Source organism: Ursus arctos, unplaced genomic scaffold, assembly GCF_023065955.2.
Source record: "Ursus arctos isolate Adak ecotype North America unplaced genomic scaffold, UrsArc2.0 scaffold_48, whole genome shotgun sequence".
NCBI classification, from domain to species: Eukaryota; Metazoa; Chordata; class Mammalia; order Carnivora; family Ursidae; genus Ursus; species Ursus arctos.
Genome location: NW_026623065.1, coordinates 60,250 through 81,411, shown reverse-complemented (window position 1 = coordinate 81,411; position 21,162 = coordinate 60,250). Strand labels below are relative to the sequence as shown.

The window sequence follows — 21,162 nt, the reverse complement described above, 5'->3', positions numbered from 1 at the left end:
CTGTCCTGGCCGCGGAGGAGTCGCGGGGGTCTGCGGACTGGGGAGCCCTCGCCGGAGAGGAGCGCGGGCTCGGAGGACGCGCCTCCAGGTGCTCCGCCTTCGGCCGCTCCGGCTTCGGGAAGCACACCTGGGCAGGGTGAAGGCGGCTGATGGGGGGAGGCGGGGGTGCGCCGGGGCGCCTGGGGTTACGTCGTCGCGGAAGAAAGGATTTCATTCATTATCCCGGACTTACTGTCTCCTCGATGGTGGGTGCTGTGCCAGGCACAGCATCGTGAGGTTTGGGGTTTTAGATGTAAGGGGCACTTTCAAATGTTCTGCATTTAGTCATTTTTCGATGAAACCTAACTGTTTTTCTCGCTTGCAGAAAAGGCTGCCTATTCCCCCCCCCCCCCCCCCCGCCCGGGGCCCTTTTCTCTTTCTCTGTGTGCTAGCAGCCAGAGTGACAAACCCTTTTCCCGGAAAGCAGCAGTTTTGGACACTCATTCTCTGTGTTTCTTTACTGTGCCCCTGCTTTTTCTTGGTTGTGTAACCCAGGCTTTCTTTTGAATTGGTTTGTGGCCCTCTTTTTCTCTTGGTCCAGGATGTCCATATGACTCTATCTGTGGATTTTTCTCTGGTTAGTGGTGATGCCCAGAGTACTCCGAGATTCCGGCTCTACCGCCCAGTTACCTGGGCAAGTCCTCATCTCATTCTGGACAACAGCAGTGAGAGGCACAGGAAGGCACCCGAGTATTTAGGGGTGCAGCGGAAAGGGTTGAGGTCATCAGGAGAAGCTAGATATTGCTCAAATTAACTGGATAAATGTCTCTTAATGTCTTGGTAGTCTCCTTAGCTTTTTTTTTTTTTTTTTTTAAGATTTATTGAGTGAGGGAGAGAGAGATAGAGCAGGAGAGGGGCTGGGGCAGAGGGAGAAGGAGAAGCAGACTCCCCGCTGAGCAGGGACCCAGGACCCCGGGATCATGACCTGAGCAGAAGGCAGATGCTTAACTGACTGAGCCACCCAGGCGACCTGTCTCCCTTAACTTCATACAGAGCCAACTTCGATGGTTTCTGCATTTCCCTCCTCCTTTCTTACTCCCCAAATCCCAGTGATGTCTGCATCCCCTTTGACCTCTGTCTCCTCTGACCCTCATCGACTGAGTTATCTCCCTGCCTCTAATTTGCCAATGGCATTGCCTCCTTTTTCTTCTGATAGGAAATGACCTGGTTTCAGTTGCTTCTTGGGTGATTTCGGCATGCATGTTGGTTGCCCCAGGGTGAGACGTGTCTCGAGAGCAGGGTGAATGGCACGGTGGTGCTTTCCTGCCCCAAACAGGCCACGGCTTTCCCAGGCAAGTGGCAGTTTGCTACTCTGCATTTTAGCTATTACCCTTTTTATCCTACACGCTGATTCTGTTAGGGGTTCAGCAAGAGGTGGAGCGCAAATATTTGGAGTAGGAAAAAGGCAGCCTTTCGGGACGGATCCAACTTCCTGGGCTGAGCCTCCTTTAAGGCCGATGTTGACGTTACAGTTACCTAAACATGTGACTTCACTTGGCCACTCTGCTGTTATAGCAGTTCTATTTCTAACGTCTGAGGCTTTTTTTATAACTCTGAAAATCACCATTTCTCTGTCGTTGACGCATTCCTGCTCGGTGACAGATGAAAACAAGCCTGGAGGTATGAGAAACATTCCACTTACTGGTAGGGTAGTAAGGAGTCCTAACTTTCCATTTCATTTCTTAGATGGGTGGTGTTTTGTGAGGGTAGTGACAAAGACTTGGAGAATACGTCCACCCCATGGGAGGTTCTGGCTTGTACATCTCTCTCTACTCCGTGGTTGCCGTGGAGACGAGGCGTGGGGTGTGGAAGGATCTACGACTAACCCTCCGAGTGGGCCGAGAGCTCCGTGCCTCGAGTAGGTCACTGGCGTAATTCTTGGTGTGAAGGCAACATTGTAGCGGTTCTTGGTGGAGAGCGTCCAGGCTTTCGGCTTCTAGAGCAGCACTGTCCACCAGAACTTTCTGAGTGATGACGCCAGTGTTCTTCATCTGTGCCATCCGTGTGTCGGCCACTAGCCACACATGGCTACCAGGTGCTTGAGGCATGGCTAGTGCCACTGAGGAACTGGATTTTACACTTCATTGAATTTTAATTTCAATTTCAATAGCCACGTGGCTATTAACGGTGGTGGACAGCAAGTTCTAGAGCGCTAAACAAATCTGTTTTCTGTTTTATTTCACAGATTATGGCCCATCCTGTGTGAAGATCAGTGCCGCTCTATAATCTAACAGAAATAAATCTGTGGGGGCGCCTGGGTGGCTCAGTCATTAAGCGTGTGCCTTCGGCTCAGGGCGTGATCCCGGCGTTCTGGGATCGAGCCCCACATCAGGCTCCTCCGCTGGGAGCCTGCTTCTTCCTCTCCCACTCCCCCTGCCTGTGTTCCCTCTCTCACGGGCTGTCTCTCTCTCTTTCAAATGAATAAATGAAATCTTAAAAAAAAAGAATAAGAAATAAATCTGTGATGCTATCAGTTAGGGTGTGTGTGTCTCACTTTTTAATTAGCTCTGGTTTTTTGGACTGAAATGGTTGTTCCCGGGGAGGGGTTAGTAAATCAGTGTGGGCGAGAGAAGAGCAGGAGTGACTGTCCCCAGGCTGTGAGAACAGACCTTGTCTCGCCCGTAGGGGAGGGGCCGTTGCAATGCTCTGGGATCCAGGACTGTGCGTTCAGGAACTTACTCTGATGACCCAGTCGGACACGTGCACGTATGTATGGCAGACACTGTTCACCGCTGCCTTTGCTCAGGTTGTGCGTGTGACGAAGAAGAGAGCATGCCAGCTGTCCCTCGGTAGGGCTGTTACTGCGTCGTCCCCGTGTGGCACCATACAGCTGTGACAGGGAATCAGCCACCCCATATGCTGAAGTGGAGAAAAAAGCTAGTGGAACCAGTAAAAGGAGATGATTGTATGTAGGGGGACAAATCATATTGATATATACGCACATAAGAAACGGGAAGGCTGTAATCTCCGCTGTGCATAGTATTACCCACCCTTTCGTGGAATTAGGGGGAAGGCCTTTCCTTTCTATTCTTATGTATTTTATTCTTCCTGTATTGTCGTTAGCTTTTAACATGAGACTGCATTGCTTATCCAACCAGAAAAGACGCAAGGACATACGTTCGGTGGAAAAACAGATGTGTGATGTATGGCCAAATGCCAAGTTGGCTGAATTTAGGCCATCTTACTTTAAGGGACTAGATAAATGGCGGGGCGAGAGGTAGTCTCCTGCCGTTAGCATGATGACCGCATTCCCTTCAGCATCCGGACTGCTGCGCTCTAAGAGGTCGCGGAGCGCGAGGATGTGAATGGATGAGCAACCTCCGCTGAGAGCCGTCGGCTGGCTGAATGTGGGGACACAGAGAGACCACACAGTCCCCGGCCCAGCCCACCAACAGCTCTGAAGGTGATAGAGTACAACGTGGAAGGCATCAGTGCTCTAGGTGCTGAGCCAGGGCAGGGGGAGGCGGAAGGAGGTGCTCTAGGAGGTGAGGAGGGAGGAGGTGCAGGGGAGGTGGAAGGAGGTGCTGTAGGAGGTGAGGAGGGGAGGTGGAGGTGATGGAAGGAGGTGCTGTCGGAGGTGAGGAGGGGAGGTGGAGGTGATGGAAGGAGGTGCTGTAGGAGGTGAGGAGGGGAGGTGGAGGTGATGGAAGGAGGTGCTGTAGGAGGTGAGGAGGGAGGAGGTGAAGGGGAGGTGGAAGGAGGTGCTGAAGGAGGTGAGGAGGGGAGGTGGAGGTGGTGGAACGAGGTCCTGTAGGAGGTGAGGAGGGAGGAGGTTCAGGGGAGGTGGAAGGAGGTGCTGTAGGTGGTGAGGAGGGCAGGTGGAGGTGATGGAAGGAGGTGCTGTAGGAGGTGAGGAGGTGAGGTGGAGGTGATGGAAGGAGGTGCTGTAGGAGGTGAGGACGAGAGGTGAAGGTGATGGAAGGAGGTGCTGTAGGAGGTGAGGAGGGGAGGTGGAGGTGGTGGAAGAAGGTGAGGAGCCAGGGGCTTGATGGTCTAGAAGAGGCGCCTTGTCCTGGCTGCAGGTGAGGAAAGTCTCCCTCCAGTGGGGGTGGAGGGGGCATCCCTGGTGAAGAGGAGGAGCGGGGAGGGGGTGAGCACGAGTCCAGCGGAGTGGAGAGCAGGGAAAAAGCACAGCGTTGGACCATGGGCGCTTGTGTCTGGAGACCGAGAGGTTCAGCGGGGCACGGCTTTGGGGGCACCCTGGCTTTGGAAGCAGGCTGGCCTGCTGCTCAGGCGTACGATGCAGGTCGTCGTCCTGCCCTGTGACGTAGCACACGTGTGCCACATACATGGAATACGTGGTAATAACGGTAATGTATGGAAACAGATTCCATTTTCATGCTGGTGGAGGGACAGGGATGGTGTGTGAGGCTGGCTTGGATCCATCGAAGGGTCTGCAGGGGTAAAAAGCTGGTGCCAGTGGCAGGAGCCACCGCCCGTTGGGGCAGGTGATGAGGTCACATGTGTTCTGTTTTTTAAGATTTTTATTTATTTATTTATTTATTTATTTATTTATTTATTTGAGAGAGAGTGAACACAGCGGGGAGGGGAGAGGCACAGAGGGAGAGGGAGAAGCAGGCTCCCCGCTGAGCAGGGAGCCGGACCTGGGGCTCCATCCCAGGACCCTGAGATCATGACCTGAGCCGAAGGCAGACGCTTCACCGACTGAGCCACCCAGGTGCCCCCCCTTTGTGAGAGTGGACAGTGCGGGTCGGGCGCCCTGGGCCGGGCGGGAGGAGGCGATGCCATTCTCATGGCAGAACCCTTGAAGGATTAGTTTGTGGAGTCTGTAGCTGCTCTAAGTCCCGGGGTGGGTGGCTGCTTGGTCTGCAGGTGCGCAGCTGGGCTGGCACTGGGGCTGCTTTCAGAGACTTTTCTGCGGTTGGTGGCTCCGAAGACCCGAGGGTCACTGTCTTTATCACAGGCAAGCATATGGGCGGAAGCTTGGGTTTTAGGGAAATCAGCAGGAGCTTAATTTTTGAAGCTGTGAGTTTAAGGGACCCGCCTTATGTCTGGAGGCAGCTAGGTGCGGTCTGGGACTGGCAAGAGGTCTGAGCTGGCAGTGGGACTCTGGGCGCCGTCCCTAGGTGAGGACACCATGTGAGTGTGGAGACTGCCAGCCAGGCGGGGCACTTGAGGAGGGGCAAGGAGTCAGCCCTGGGGGGGTCACAGCCTGGAAGGAGGGGTCTGCCGGGGCCCTACCCAGGAGCGTCAGGGCAGAGGGGAAGAGCAGAGGGGGGTTTGCAGGCAAGGGGCCGGCTCCACGCTGTGACCACCTGTGCCCAGTGCTCACCGATGTGATGTTTGACGTGAGGAAGGAGCGGACGTGCATACTTTCATAGTTAAGTAGGTCCGAACTGCTGGATGGTGATAAGGAAAGTTTTAGAAAGGTTTTATAGAACTCAAGACGTGGTTTCCTTTCATGCCTGATACACAAAGATGTAAACGTTATCCAGTACTATGGATTTCCCATGTTTGGTCTTTGTTCCCACTGGTACTAAACTTTTTTCCAAATATAAAGAAATTATTGCCTGAATTTAAATTATACAGAATAAAAATAAGCTTTTTGAGTTTAGAGAGTGTATTTACTGATGGGAGTTCCTTGTATGAATCCTCTCAAGGGTAAGAGTTCCCCTTTGGCTCCACGATTCTTACTGAAACGGTGATGCTGGCTGTCCCTTCCCTGCCGGTGACAATTCCATTTCTCCTGGTGACAACGATGTCCTTCCTGATGCCCTCTCTGAGTCCCTCAGAGATCTTTGATTCCGCGCAGCCCACCCCACCCCGGCGTCCTCCCACCTTCCCACATGCTTGCCACCCAGCGAATCCTGCCCTTGACTTCTGTTTCTCCACTAGCTTGGAGCTGACCTGCCCGTTTCTCTGTCACGGCCTGTTGACCTCTTCTGGGAGCTCGGGGAGCAGCCCGGCAACTGCCTCTGCGGAGTGGCCCGTCTCAGGCATCGTAGCTAGACAGAACGGAGGTCGGAGGCAGAGCCCGTGCTCTTCATATTATCTGGGGGAAGACTGAAAAGACAAAAGGTTTTGTAAAAATCGGGTACCAAGTTAAAGTTCGAAAGTGTTCAGGCTGAATGACCCTGTTGTGTAGACCTGGGGTGACCGTTTGGTTGCTGGAGGAAGGGTGTGTCTCTTCTCTCTGAGGCCGGCAGTCCTTCTTCTCACCCCTCGGTCCGTGTCCCCAGGTCAGTGGCAACAGGACCACTGGCATGGGGCATGACGCCGGCACCCCATCTGTACTGGGCTGGACAGTATGCGGCCCCCCCAACCTGGGAGGGCACTGGGGCCTCTGGTGTGGGGGCTGGGGTTGAGCCTTTGACCTGCGACCTTGCCCCCTTGAGAGGGAAGCTCAGGGATGCGGCGTTCGCTGCTGCAGTCCAAGCAGAGCTGGATGTGAACTGAGGTCTGCCTGTCAGTCCTGGGCTGGCAACTGCCGGGCTGTGTGCCCAGGGGCAGCCGGAGAGCCAGACCCTGTGCTGTGGGTGACTTGCCTGAACGCATGGCCTGATGGGTCCCTAAAAGCAGCTTCTTTGCCGTCCTTCCTGTCCTGGGCCACTGGTGGGTGAGGCCACACACACACGTGGGTGCGGAACCGGCACTCTGGCGGGTCGAAGGGGAACAGAGCGACAGTGGGTGCTTGGACAGAAGGCGCACAGCGGAGCAAGGGTAAGCGCTGTTGGCTTACTCGTATTACTCCCTTTAGGTGTCCCTGAAGCAGGGGGTCAGCAGCCCCTCTTCTCTCGATCTGGAGGTCCTGTCGGTTTTTGTGCCTCCTTTCGTCAGTAAGGATGACAGTCAGATGGCTGGCGCCCCCTCCGCGACTCTGAGCAAGACCAGAAGGCGCTCCTTCAGAAAGAAGAGGGACAAGCCCAAAACGGAGCCCTGGAAGGGCCTCCCTCCTGAAGACATTAGTGTCCCCAACGGTGTGGACCTGCTTGGCCTGCCTCAGCTCTGCTTCCCAGGTATCCCCCGCCCTGCTTTCCCAACTCCCCCATGGTGCTTTCTAGAAACCAAGTCAAGAAAGGGTGACAGACGGGGGGCTGGTTACCCCTGGCAGCCCCGAGGCCAAACTGCAGGTCTCAGTTCTCTTAATCTTGGGGGTTTGGGAGCTGAAGGACGTGCAGCCCAATAGTGCAGCCCCCATGTTTTGGAGAGCGAATCCCAGACGAAGGGCTGTCGGGATCGCCAGCACGGTTGGTAGAGGTGCTTTCCAAGGATTTTCACTTCTGATTGACAGGCCCGTCTTCCAGAGGTCCGGCCGGTGGGTCAGGATGAGTCCAGTTAGCCTGCAGCATCTCCCCCCAGAGTGCACTTCCGCCGGGCTCTCTGGCCCCTGTTTTCTGGGGACCCCGGGGCCTGTAGCCCGGGCTCACATGCTTTCCCCACCTGGCCTGTTCCCGGCAGTGGGTGGCCCTCATGTTTTCCACTGGTCTTTGAGAAACGCTGAGTGGCTGGTGTAGAAGACTCAGACTAGGGACTTCCCGTCCGTCATTCCCTGTCTGGGAGGTTCCATCGGGAATGGCTGCTGTCTCCCGGTCTCAGGGATTACAACCTGGGGACAGCTAGGACAACCCCTGCACCTGCCATGCTCAGAAATGGTCGCCTCCCCCAGGCACACCCCAGAGGGTTTGTCTGCGGTTGTTCTTATGTTCCTTCGCTAAATTCTGCAGAGCACAGAGGGTGGCTGAGAAATGGGCACCCACGGAGGGACGGAGGGGGCCACGGCTGGCTGGCGGCCCGACCCCCCAAGTGCCACAGCTGGCAGGGCGAGGACAGGTTCTGTAGGCCGCAAAGTGGGCTCACGGAGAGCCCAGCCTCGGAGGTGGATGCCACGGGGCCGTGCCGAGATTTCCTCTCCTTTCTCTACCCGCAGGGGGCGTGTACGTGGCCTCCGAACCGAAGGAGGACTGTGTGCACTTCCTGGTGCTGACCGATGTCTGTGGGAACAGAAGTATGCCGTGGTTGCCCAGTACTCCCGACCCCCGCACGTACGTGACTGCCGTGAATTCCCTCTGAAATCTGCTGGTGTTTATTTTTGCTGAAACACGCTTCCCGCAATCACCACGACTGTAATCATGTTAGCGTGTGTGGGTCAGTGGCACTAAGTACACTCCCGCTGGCGGGCAGCCCCTGCCGCGTCTGGTTGCAAAAGACGTTCATCACCCCGGAAGTCCCGCCCCCGGCCCCCGGCCCCCGTTCTGCCCACATGGGTTTGCCTGCTTCGGACACCTGGTGTCAGTGGACTCAGGCTGCATGTGGCTTCTGTGTCTGGCTTCGTGCACTCAGTGGATGGGGTCAGAGTTCATCCACGTTGGGGCAGCAGCGCCTCTGTCCTTATGGCCGAGTCCTACCGCCCAGTGTATGTGAGCCACAGCTTGTTTCCCACATGTCCGTGGAGGGACATTTGTGTTCTTGTATGCGGGGTGACGGCTTTGGGCCTCCAGAGCATGACTTGGCCCTCCCCCGCCCGGCAGGGCCACGAGTGCGAGCCAGCCGGCCCCTGGAGGTCGCAGGGGCCGCCGTGCACCTGAAGAGGCGGGGTGACCCACGGCCTGTGTCCAGAGGGTTTCCAGAAGCAGCAGTGCTTTACCCTGGGGAAGTCCAGGAATCCCACACCGAGGGGGCGGTGGCTGCCCGGTTGTTCCTCCCCACTCTGCCGTCAGAGGCTGGGCCAGGTGTGCTGGGAGAATTATCCCTAAGTGTCACGGCATAAGGCTCAACTCGATGGGCTCTGTCCCTTCACGCCTGTGGATGTGCCTCGGAAACCTGTGGGAGTCCAGCATTCTGCTGATGTCTGAGTGCGCGACCTCCGTGTCTGGACTAGGCGTCCCCTGGACCCCTGGACTAGGGTGGGCAGTGGGCAGCGCGGGGAGGCCACCCCTCATGGCCGTGTGTGCGGGCTGCTGGGCCTGCGGCGTTGGCGGCCTGCCAGCTTGCCTGGGTTAGGTAGGGGTGGGAGACGAGCCGGGGGCCGAGTTCCTGCCCCTCCCTGGCCAGCGCTTCCGGCAGAGACAGGATGGGAGGCTGGATTATTCAGGAAGGTGCTTGGGAGCCTGTCTGTGAAGTGATCGCTATGAGAAGTACATGTTATTTCTCTTATCCTTAAATACATTTTAAAAAGGTCACAGCCTCTGCTTTGCCTGTGACTCCCCCACTACACCTGGCTGCTGGGGTGTGCGTGACCCCTCGCCCATCCTCTCAGTGCCTGCGTGGTTTCGGGGTGACTCTGGGCCCTACATGCTGGCCTCCCCACCTCCCCTCGTGCCCAGTGACCAGCCACGCCCTGTCCTGCGCTCCTGTCTTTCCGTGGACTGCACGCGCAGCCCCGCCCGGAGTGCAGACGGCACTGTGGTCCTCATATGCCAGCTGCCCGTGTGCTCAGCCCGGTGCCGACGACCCTCCTGCACAGTCGTTCATTTAATCCACAGCGAACGGGGCTGGGAACTCTCAGCATCATCCCCATTTTACCGCTGAGGGAGCAGGCAGTCGCACAGGGAGGTGAGGGGACTTGCCTGGGGGCCCAGCACACTGACTTGAGGGCCTTGGTTCAAGGTTGGTGGGTAGACGAATGGCGTGCCCACTGCTTGCCGGGCTCTCCCCCTGTCTTGCAAGACCCTCGCGTTCACACCATCCCCAGGTGGAGCTGTTATCACGGTCCGCCGTCCCTACTGAAAAACCCCAAACAACCCTCCACGGGGGCCAGACTGTGGCCCTCAGTGATGCGCCACTCGTAAGCTCTGCAGTGGTCTGTGCCTTCTGGAATCTCGGTGCCGGTACTTTTCTCCAGCTGAGAACCCCCCCTCTCCCCCACCGACACACACACATATGGCCCAGTGCTGGAGGTTTTTTCCTGTGTAAGCAGAGCCCATGGCCCCTTCTGTGTCTTACTGTGTTCTCACTGTGTTCCCATCTGGGGTCGGGACGTGTCATTGTCTCTGCCACCTCAGCACATCACACACTGGGGGAGGGGGGCATCTGCGAGGACTGGGACTCCCAGTGACACAGGGGGGGCATCCACGCTGACTGGGACTTGCGGTGACACCGGAGGGGGCGCCAGCCGGGTGGCGGGGGAGCAGGATGCTGTCTGGGCCCCTGCCCTCTCGCTTCTGTCTGCAGAGGCCCACACTGCTGAGGATAGAAGCTGGGACCAGCTGGATCGGAGGGTGACACGGGCCTCTTGCTTTCTCTCCAGGACGAGTCGTGTTTCTACAACGGCAAGGCGCACTGGGAGCCATCCTGGCCGACCGGGGCGTGGCTGGCTGCTTCGGACCGTTCGCGGTGTGCGTGGTCTCCAAGCTCCCCTACTACAACGCCCTCAAGGACTGCCTGTCCTGGTGAGCCTGTGCGGTGCCCGCGTGTCTGCGAGGCCACGCCTGGCGCTGGCGGTGGTGGGAGGGCTCTGGTTTGGTGACGGGAGCTCCCGTGAAGGCCCAGAGGCTTCCCGAGGCGGTAGCCTGTGGGGAAGGTCTGCCAGACAAGGGAAGATGAAACCAAACTGTGGGAAGTAAAATTAGTATGGAGGATTTTATGTTGTTTGGTTTTTTAAAAAAGACGTCCATCAGAAATAGCTCTTCTCCTGTTATCTGAGAAAATCAGGCTGCCGCTGCTGTCAGTCCTGTTAAGTTCATGACAGTTAACGAATTATCTTTTCTTGGGGTGGAATCTTGAAGTGCCTTAATGCTGATGATATTGAGTAGAAAGCCTGAGGACGTAGAGAAGTTTTGAAAACTCTAGAGAGAATCGCGTCGGGCGCACTTGCCGCCTGTCGTCGGGGGATGATTGTGGCGTGTGGACACGGTCCATCCCCCGGCCACACGCGCCCTGGCCGCCTGGTTTTCGTTCTCACCAAGTTCTAGTCTTGGAATTCTCAGTGGTTTGGTTAACGACAGAGGCGGCCAACGGAGGTTTGCCTTAATGCTGTAATACCCACCCTCCACCCCTGGCAAGTCGCAGACTTCTGGAAAGACCATCATTTTGGTTCTCACACTGTGGTCAGAGGGATGAGCAGGAATCCTTCCTGACCAAACTCACCACCTTCGGAGCTCAAGTTCCAGCGCCTTAATGTTTTAGTTTTCAAAATGTGGCTGGTGTTTGCCCATAGTTTGGGTCTAGCCCGCGTTTTATTGCCCCCGACACAGAACAGAGCGCTCGCCGGGTCTCCCTCCGGGACTGCGTGCTCAGTAGGGCATGTCTGCCCGGGCGTGGGCAGTGATAGGATGATAAATTAGGACAGGGTCCCTTTTCGTTAATTAACTGGTAATCTTCAGCACCTGAGGGTAGGTGGCTTGTGCACCCATCTCGTTTCCTCTTCTGTGAATTGGGGGTGGTGTTGCCACCCTTTCTCGAACGGAACGGGTTCGGGCCTGCGGGGAGGACAGCACCTGCTTCACTTTCTCGGCCTTTGTACGCGTGATCATTCACGTGTGACTGGCAACAAATACCATCCTGCTAGACGTTAATGCAAAGGAACATTTAACTCGAAAAACGTGTTCAGTTTCCCTGCTCCTCGAGTTTTCTGTCTCCTGATGGTCGTTGCTAAATGACCCGAACTAGAAAACAGAAAAACAGATGACAGAAATGCAAAAGGCAGTTTATAAATACAGATTTATAGATTTTTAAAATCTGTTTTTCTGCTATAATGGTGGCGTGTAAACTAGGCCTCTGTGTGGACAGAAATTGGGAGAGAATGCTTAGTTGTATTTGGGGAATTAGATTATGGAGAGTCTGTTTTTTTTTTTTTTAACTCGATACTATTCTTTGACAATAATTAAAATATGGAAGAATATTGAATTATCTCCATTTCCTGACACTAACTTCAGGAAGAGCTATTATTATTTTTAAAGATTTATTCATTTATTATTTTTAGAGAGAGAGCAGGGAGGAGGGACAGAGGGAGAGAGAGAGAGAATCCCAAGCAGGATCCATGCTGAGTGCAGAGCCTGACACGGGCTTGATCTCATGACCCTAAGATCGCGACCTGAGCTCCAATCAAGAGTCAGATGCTTAACCGACTGCGCCACCTAGGCGCCCTGACTGACCCCAGGCGGACTTATGATTTGTTACTTAAAGTAACAGCGTAAGCGCTTGGCTTGCGGGACACGCGTGGGCCCTGCTGTGGCCCTGCTGTGGCGAGTGAGGCCGGGGACCGCCCCAGGGCACAGAGGTGGGGTTTCCAGGGCAGTTGGCTGAATTTTGCCTAATGTAGACACCATGTCACCACCACTGCCATTAAGACAGAGAACATTTTCACCACGCCCCAAAGTTCCCTTACACCCTGTGGTGGCTTCCCAGCCGCCTGCCCCCAGGCACCTGCTGGTCCGTCATGCGTTTCAGTCACTTGCCGCTGTGCCTTGAACAACGCGGTTTGAACTGTGCGCGTCCACGTACACCTGGATTTTTTTCAACAAATACAGTACAGTCCTATATATGTATTTTCTCTTCCTCAGGATTTTCTTAAAAACATTTCCTCTTTTCTAGCTTACTTTATTCTAAGAATACAGGATATAATGCATATTACATGCAGAATACCTGTTAATCGATCGTTCGTGTCGTCGGTAAGGCTTTAGGTCAGCAGCGGGCTATCAGCAATTAAGTTTTTTGGGGGTTGAGAAGTTCTATGCAGGTTTTCAACTGCGTGGGGGAGAGCACCTTTAACCCCTCACATTGTTCAAGGGCCAACCGTACTTCAAAAGTCAGAATGCATTTGGGAAACAAACGTGGCCAAGCACTTTCCTTTGAGATGTTTACTCGCTGCTGAAGTATGACCCAGACAGAAAATTGCATGAATTCCAGCTGTGTAACCAGCACTCACAGCAAGAAACAGAACATGACCAGCCCCCATCCCCCCACGCTCCACCTCTCCTGTGCCCCCCTGCAGGCAGGTCCTGACCCTGGGCAGCCTCACCTTGCTGTCTGAGGCCTAGGGTTGTCATCAGTGTCCTCCCGCCACCTCCCCCGCCCCCAGCCTGGAAGGCCCTGGGGCTGCCGGCACTGGCAGACAGGTCAGCGCTGATTAGAAATGCTAAGATGTCCTCCAGTCCCCTTCATGTCACTGCAATGTTGTGTAATCGTTCTTTCTGATGGCTGAGTAATATTCCATTGTGACGGGTAGTAAGGAGGGCACGTATTGCATGGAGCACTGGGTGTTACACGCAAGTAATGAATCATGGAACTTTACATCAAAAACTAAGGATATACTGTATGGTGACTAACATAATAAAAAATTATTATAAAAAAAGAAATGCTAAGATGACAATTGGATACTCATACTTATTTTGTGATTTGATTTTTTTTATTTTAGTTTATTGACTCATCTGAAGCTCTGTAAAGATTTTGAAGTTGACAATCACATAAAAGATTTTGCTGCAAAACTGTCTTTGACACCTAGCCCGCCGCCTGGACCGCTTCATTTGGTCATTAAATCTGGAATTTTGTCTTTTCTTTATGAATAGTAAAAGTCCTATGTCGACGATGGGTTTAATGTTTTAAACTGTTTCTTACGTTCCAGGGTGTTTAAATTACGCTTCTCAGGTTCCTTACAGAATCATCTAATTACGCTGTTTCTAGAGATGCGTTTGCCGGGCGGCCCGTGATACGTGGTGTGGAGCTGGTGATGGGCCCCCTTAGTGCTTAACACACCGGCTCATTTGGTTTATTTGTCTGGAATATTGGGTATTGTATTAAACTGATTCATGTTTTCTCCTGTCCGGGGTGATTAATGAAAAGTACCTGGCTTCCTATTTTTTGGTTTTTCCCAGTGCCACCGTGTTGTTGAATAAGTGGCCAAGCGTTTCCGTGGGTCTGGGTTCCCTGGCACGCTCGTCCTGAGATGTTGTTGGCTCTTTCACCACTTGAGGGTTTCGGGCTAAGGACAGTTGCAGAAAGGCAGCCCACGTTCCCCCTTTGCCGAGTAATGGGCCAAGACGGCTGAGCTGTGATGACACCTGTCTGGCCTGGCATCTTCCAGACTGACGCAACCACCGGGCATTTCCTCGTTCTCAAACAAGCACCTGCCAGATTAGTGTCTGGAAGAAGGTCATAGATGTCGACTCTGCTTCACTCAGTCCTTTCTGGAAGCTTAGACATAGAGATCTCGGTTCTCTACGTATTGATTATTATTCACAGTTGAAAAATTAATTTTATTTCGCAGGAGACATGTGATCATGAACTTAAAATGTATATTTTTAATATCACACTACAGTGTGTGGGATGGGGGAGGGAACCCTGCCAGATGCATTCCAGGCCCAGAGACAGAGCAAGTTGCCCCAGGACCTTGGTTCCGCTCCCAGAAACCTTTGTAGGGACGTTTATTGGGTTCTTGTTTTGTGCAAGGCTCTCATCTTTATTATGTGGATAATTGGTATTTTTTTATGGTTCAGTGAAGTCATCAAAGTTTCTGTTCTTGCTCTAATCACTCAACAAGTGTTCCCTGAGGACCGGCTAAGCAGTGAACAAAGCTGAGTTCAGGGCAGTTTGAGGGTTAACCGTATGTACTATGTTCCGCCTTTGAGCATGAGTAATGCACGAACCGCGCCCATACCCATCTTCTGTACCTCGGAGTCTTGGATGAGCTCACATTTGGTTCTCCGACTTTTACCACCCCCGTGAGAAAGTTTCCTGGGGGTCGTTCTTGATGCCTCTCCTCTTCACCCCTGCATTCCATCCATGGCTCATCCCTGACCGGCCAGCTCCCGGCGTTTGCCTCTAGTTGGCCACGGCCACCACCCCACGCAGGGCCACTGGGTCCCACCTGCGTGACTTGGGGAGCCATTGGTCTGGCCACGTCCATTCTTGACCCTTCATTCAGTTCATCCTTTGCATAGTGGCTGCAGGGACTGTTAACATCTATTCATTGGACTCTCCTCTTGTGCGTAAAAGCCCACAATGGCTTCTCGCTGCGTAGCTGCCGCAGTCCTGCATCCCTAGCCCCTGTATCAGTGTCCTGCTCTGTCTCATGTCCTCACTCCCTTGCTGACTGTTGTCCAGCCACACTGGATTTCCCTCAGTCCCTCGCAGGTGCTGCCCCCAGGCCCTTGCATATGCTGTTCCTGGAAGTCAGGTTCTTCGGGATGGCCTCTGTGTGACCTCCCACCCGTCTCTCTGTGCCCTGCTCCCTTCCTGCAGAGCCCAGCATGGTCTGCAGTTAGGGCCCGCACACGTGTGTGTTTTGTTCAATGTCCATCTTCTCCATCGGCCTCCAAGCTGCGTTTGCGACGCTGTTACCATGCCTGCTGCTCCCACAGCTGTCGAGTGAATGAATGAACGGATGGGTCGTGTTTCGGCGTTAGCCTGTCCTGTTCACAGAGCAGGGCCTGCGTCTTGGTTCTTGCGCATTTGTCCGAATGAGCCGAGTCTGGCTCAGACTAGCCGCTGTGATCCCCCTCGTGCGGCCTCACCAGCTCTGGGGTCCTCATTGATACGTGGCCCTGACCCATCTTTGGGAGTGTTGAACCACTGTGGCTGTTCCTTGTTTTGGAAAAACCCAAGGCCAAGGTTCTTCTCTAACCCCGGAGCCAATTCAGCATGGAATTCCAGAACCCACTACAAGCAAACATTGATGGAGATGCTGTGTAGCTAGTGGTCAGGAGCTGTGGTTCCTGTGAATCAAGCGTGTGGGCGCCGGGTGGGGCATCTCCTGTCTGCGTCAGGGGCGGTGGCGCCCAGCCTGCACCAGGCCTGGCTCGGTGCCCTTTCGCGGACGGCGCCTGGACCACCGGCCCGAGAGCAGCAGACACCCCGCGTCCCTGGGCCCGCTCTGCCGCTTCTCTGCCCACCAGCGGGTCTGATTTTACGTGCTTTCAGAGCACGGCCAAGTCGCTGGGTGTGCACGTGAAATGCGCCTTTTCCGTCTCACTCTACCGGACTCACTTCCTGTGTTGCTTTGTGCGTGGATCCTATTGTCTGCGTGGGGCTACAGTCAAAGCTGAACTTTGGAAAGTGTTTCCCCGAAATCTCTCTCCCTCCTCAGTCTCTTCACCTGAGAGGTGGGGTGGACAGCAGAGCCCAGCTCAGAGGGTGTGGGTCTCACGCACGTGAGGTTGCTGGCATCCCGGGGGCCCAACAGCGTCCCTGGTAGAATGACTGGTGTTTGTATTAGTTTCTACCTGTAGTTGGGAAGCTGGTCGATATGTTTATTTTTTGAAATATTGAGGGGAATTTTTCATATAAACTTTACAATGATTCATAGTTCATCACCGCTGGGAGCATGTAACTCTGCTCTACCGTGTTTTGTTTTAAATAAAAAGGATGTTACTGTCCACACAGCGCGTCCGCCTTGATTCTGACGTGTCTTGCTTCTGTGGGCCAGTGGGTGACAAGACGGTGCCGTCGGGGAGCCCTTGCAGAAAGAAGGCTTCTCCTGCCCTCAGGTTCTTTGCACAAGCGTTCACGCAGAGCCGTGGTGATGCAGGTGTGAGCACGTGTGGAAGGCGAACATTTGTTCTCCAGCCAGTGCTCCGCATCTCTCCGTGTGTCCCCTTCCACACTTTTCCTGGCGGGAGCTTCTCTGTGCTCAGATTCGAATCTTCTCTGTGCTTGTGGCCCGGTGCTCCTCACACTTGGGTCACTCCGTTCTGCTGGTCCCCAGGGCTCCAGGGACGCTCCTGGGTGCCCCCCAAAAGGCTGACACCCACGGTCAGGAACGAACTTGCCAATGAGCTGGAAGGCTTCTCGGTGGAGGGGCCCCTACCGTCCCCCTCCATCTACCGCGTCCTTTTACACAGAAGGGGCATTCTGCAGATACTGAATTTGAATCAAAGTGTAATTTTGAGATACCATCATTGAGAAAAATAAAGTCTTTCTCAGCGATTTCTTAAAGTGCACGTCTTTAAAGAGCTTTGACAATTACGTTGAAAATACTAAGAGAATTTGTAATATGCAGTAAGTGTTCTGAGAGTAACCCGATCGTGTTTGACTTAGAACCTGTGCTGATCGGGACAGATGTCCAGGTGTCAGTTTATCTTTGCCGATGGGCAGTCTGCTAATGAAGTAAAGAGTTTAGGGAAGTTTGGCCGAAAAAGACATTCAGTACTTGATTCACGTCTGAGCCTTGCTCAGCAATTCTGTGTGTCTCTGGACTGTTTGGTTCTGTGACATATACGGGGATAGCGTGAGTCTTCAAACACGTATCCTAGGTCAGACACCCTCGGTGCCAGAACGGAGAGTCTCAGTGCATTTCGGCCTCTGCTGGGAGCGGCTCTCTGAACTAATTACGGAACTTGGTCGTCACAGATATTTAACATGAAGCCACTACAGATCGTGTTTCCCTCCCGCGTGGACCCTGAGAGCCCGGTCATCGACTTGGACCTTCACCTGCCCTTGCTGTGCTTCAGGCCCGAGAAAGTGCGGCAGGTAAGCGTCCCTCCGGACCTGGGGCGTCCGTGCTGGTTGGCTTGGTGGGGCATCTAAGCTGTCATCGTCTGGAGGGTGATTCCAGGGCACGTGTGTTCCAGAACATTCCAGAATGTTCCGAATGTTCCACAACACACTGGGAATAGTTGCTTTTTGGCTTCAAGCAGACATTCAGGACTGTGCACACCATTTACAAGCAGTGCTTTTGGGGGTTAAAGGGGCTTTCGTTTTGGCAAACAGCAGGGAAACTGGGTGAGACCTAGGCTCCACGTGGTTTTGGTGGCGCATTCACACGCATGTTCAGTGCATGGCGCGTGGTCAGAGGTGTGTACACGGTGTCGTTGATCTCCCCCAGATCCTAACGTGCCTCCTCATGGAGCAGCGGATGGTGTTCTTCTCCTCCAGCTGGGCGCTGCTACCGCTGGTCGCTGAGTGCTTCCTGGCCTACCTGTACCCCCTGCAGTGGCAGCACACGTTCGTGCCCGTCTTGTCGCGCCAGATGCTAGACTTCATCATGGCACCGACGTCCTTCCTCATGGGCTGCCACCTCGACTACTTTGAAGAAGTCAGCAAGGTTAGGCCTTGGCCATTTGCTGTAGAATGTCAGATCCTTGTGACCCCTGTGGGGACTGGCGGAGAGGGGCTTCCAAAGGGCCCTGCAGGGAGGGCCACGTGCCCTGGCCACAGGGAGAGGGTGGGCACTCCTGTCCCTGGGGCTCGTGCTCTGGGCTCCACGCACGCGGGGTGCTGTTGCGCGTCTGCACCATCCTGCTGCAGTCCTCCGGGTGTTTTCGAGGCTGGGGGGTTCTGGGCGCCGGGACCCCGTGTCACGTGCCAGTCCCCTTAAATTCCCGGGGCTCCAGCGAGGAGAGTGTGGGTGTCGGCACTGATGGAGCCTGCTAACCGGCCTGGCCGTGGCTGCTTTCTAGTTTTGTGGCCTTGAGTGAGGTGCCAGCCCTTACTGAGCCTCAGCCTCCTTGGCTCTAAAGTGGGCATGTCCTCCTGGGCCGGGCTCTGTGTGGGGACCACCCCGCACCCGCCAGCACAGGGGAAGGGCTTGGCAGACCCCAGCAGCCAGTGTCCCGGTCCAGATCTTGTGTTTCTCTGGTTAAGCTTCTGTTGTTCAGTAATGCTGTGGACCATCCTACTGGAAGACGCCCCGTCTATGGATTTCCCTCCTCCTCCTCCTTCCTCTCTCCCCGCTTTTGTTTTTGAGGCAATCCGCTGGCTCCCAAGAAAGCCAGCTGGCCTCCCCAAGCTCCCAACCTCCCTGTACGCTCCGGCCTCCAGCCCCTCCGTCTCTCCGAGACCCCCGAATCCACCAACCTCCCCATCTTTCACGAAGCCCCCCAGGCCTTCTCATGTCCCCCAAACCTCCCCGTTTACCCGAGCCCTCAGCCTCCCCTCGTCCCCTGGCCTGCCGGAGCCCGCCGACCTCCCCACAAGTCCGTCCTCCACCCATCCCCGTTCTCCCAGAACCCGCCCCCTCGTCCCCCTTCCCTGGCCTCTCGTGTCCCCACGCCGGCCTCCCCACATCCCCGTCCTCCCGGAGACCGCCAGTCCGCCCCACATCTCCCGACCGGCCCGCGCCCCGGTTCTCCCCACAGCGCCGTCCTCCCCGGGCCCCTCCCTCGTCCTCCCCACTTCTCCGGCCTCCCCACATCCTCGGCCTCCCGAGCCACGCGCGGGAGGGGCCCGTCTCCGCCACATCCGCCCTGCGGACTGGCTCGTTGGCCCCGCTAGGCCCCGCCAACCCCCAGCTCCAGGAGCCGGCCCGCCCGCCCGCGTCCCGGCCCCCTCCCCAGCCCCACACTCACTCGGACAGCGCGGGGCGCCGGGAGGCGAGGGCAGACCACTGCGAGGCGGCGCCGCGAACCGACGGGCGGCCCTCCCTCCCACGCCTCACGCCGCGGGCGCACAGCCGTCCCGGCCCGGCGGCGGCAGCGGTGGCGCGGGCTTGCACCCTCGGGGCCGTGCTGCGTCCGTCGGCGCGGGCCGCGCGTGCGCGGCGACCGGCTGAGCCGGGCTTCACCGCCAAGGCGCGCGCCGGGCCGAGTCCCTGCACCGATCTTTGCCCCCCCGCTGGGAGGACCGGGCATGCGCCCCGCGGCCCGCGCATGCCCTGCACGCCACGGGGCTCCGCTTCCGAGACCGCGCCAGACAGTCGCGCCGGGAATTCAGGACGGCAAGGGACTGAGCGCGCATGTGGTGGCCGGGTCCAGGGAAGCCTCGGCGGAGGCCGGGAAGCGCGGCCCGCCGAGCTGAGGTCCCGGAGGTCCCACTGGCGGCACTCTGGGCCGGCGGGGCTGGACCGACCTCGGGGAAGCCCTCCCACCCGCTGCCCTGCCCCGCACAGCCCGGACGCGGCCCCTTTGCAGGGCCTCCCTAGCCCGCCGCCCTGCAGCCCAGCCCCAGGGCCGGAACCCGCGCAGTCGAGCCCCGCAGTGGGCCGGGGCCTGGCCCGAGTCCTCGCGCGTGTCTTCGCCAGGCTTCCTGCCCACCCCGAGGAGTTAGGTGTCCCGGGCCCCTCTGCACACAGGAGAGTGAGGCTCAGGGGTGTGTTCCGTGGCATCACAGCTAATGCTGGGCTGTACTTAGATTGAACCCTGGAAGAGGGCCTGAAAGAGGCTGTGGGAGGTGGCTGGAGGTAGACAGATGTGGGGCCTGCGTGCTGGTCTCAGGGCTGGAGACAGAAGAGGAGGACCCCGGGGATCTGGGAGTCACCAGGCCTAGGGCAGCTGAGCAGACCCAGGACGCCGAGTGGAAGGGGCAAAAATGCACTCGTCCAGGGGCTTCTTCAGGCATCCTTAGGAGCCTGGCCTTTGTTCTTTAGGCCGCAGGGAGCCTGGGGAGGGTTTCAAGCAGGAAGGAATATCTGATTTGTGTTCTTTAAAAAAAAAAAAAATGACAACCTTGCGGTAGGAAATGAAACCAGAGGCAGGGCAACTTTCATCTTTATGGTGTCACTTTGATCCTCACCACAAGCCAGGAGGCAGGTTAGGGCCACACTCCTTTTCAAAGGTGAACTCCTGAAGCCCAAAAAGGTAACCCACCGTTCTGTCCTCAGAAGGTATCATTTGACTCTAGTTGTAACAGAAGCAGGTAAAATAAAACAATTTTGCGTAGCAAGAGTTTTACTATATATGTTTTTGTTGTTCTTTAATGAAATGTGTTATGGTTATTTGTAGAATTTTTTTAACTCCATCCAAGTTTGCAAGGAAGTGTGTCTCTGAATGTGAGCCCCAGGGCCTTGGTCCCCAGAGTTTGCTCCACCTGGAACTCTCCTCCCTCTGGAGCGTGTCACTCCCTCATGTCTTTGAGGCTTATGTGTCACCTCATCAGATGCCAACTGACCACTCTGTGTATAATAGGAACCCCCACCCCCCACCCCCTGACTCTGCTCTGTTGTTCTGCAAAGCAGCTGTTGTCCTCCACAGCCCTACACTGTGTGCTTGTTTATTTCTTGGTTGTGTGTCCCTCTCCCAGAACGTTAGATTCATTCAAGCAGGGACTTTGTTCACTTCTGGGTCCCTGGCACATAATGAGATATTGTGGAGTAACTGAGTACAGCTTTGGGTGATGGGAAGTAAGAAACTGTTATTTAAAGTGTAAGAAGGGAGTGGGAGTCAGGGAAGGGAGTGGAGGGACAAAGGGGATTATAGTGAGGGGATCTTTGCAGGGCGGTGGGGGCGCTTTGGTAGACTAAAAATGGCCACCAACTTGTTGACGCTGCTCCCCACAGGAGATTGAATCCAGTCA

General features: G+C 55.6%; 1 long non-coding RNA gene across 1 annotated transcript; it reads right to left on the bottom strand.

Moving 5' to 3' along the window:
- Positions 1-5,404: 5,404 nt before the first annotated feature.
- Positions 5,405-19,714, bottom strand: LOC130542710 (uncharacterized). Its single transcript, XR_008957425.1, has 2 exons — positions 19,221-19,714; positions 5,405-11,603 (listed from the first exon to the last, which is right to left on the bottom strand). It is a non-coding gene; the product is annotated as an uncharacterized LOC130542710 (long non-coding RNA).
- Between the last annotated feature and the right edge of the window lie 1,448 nt (positions 19,715-21,162).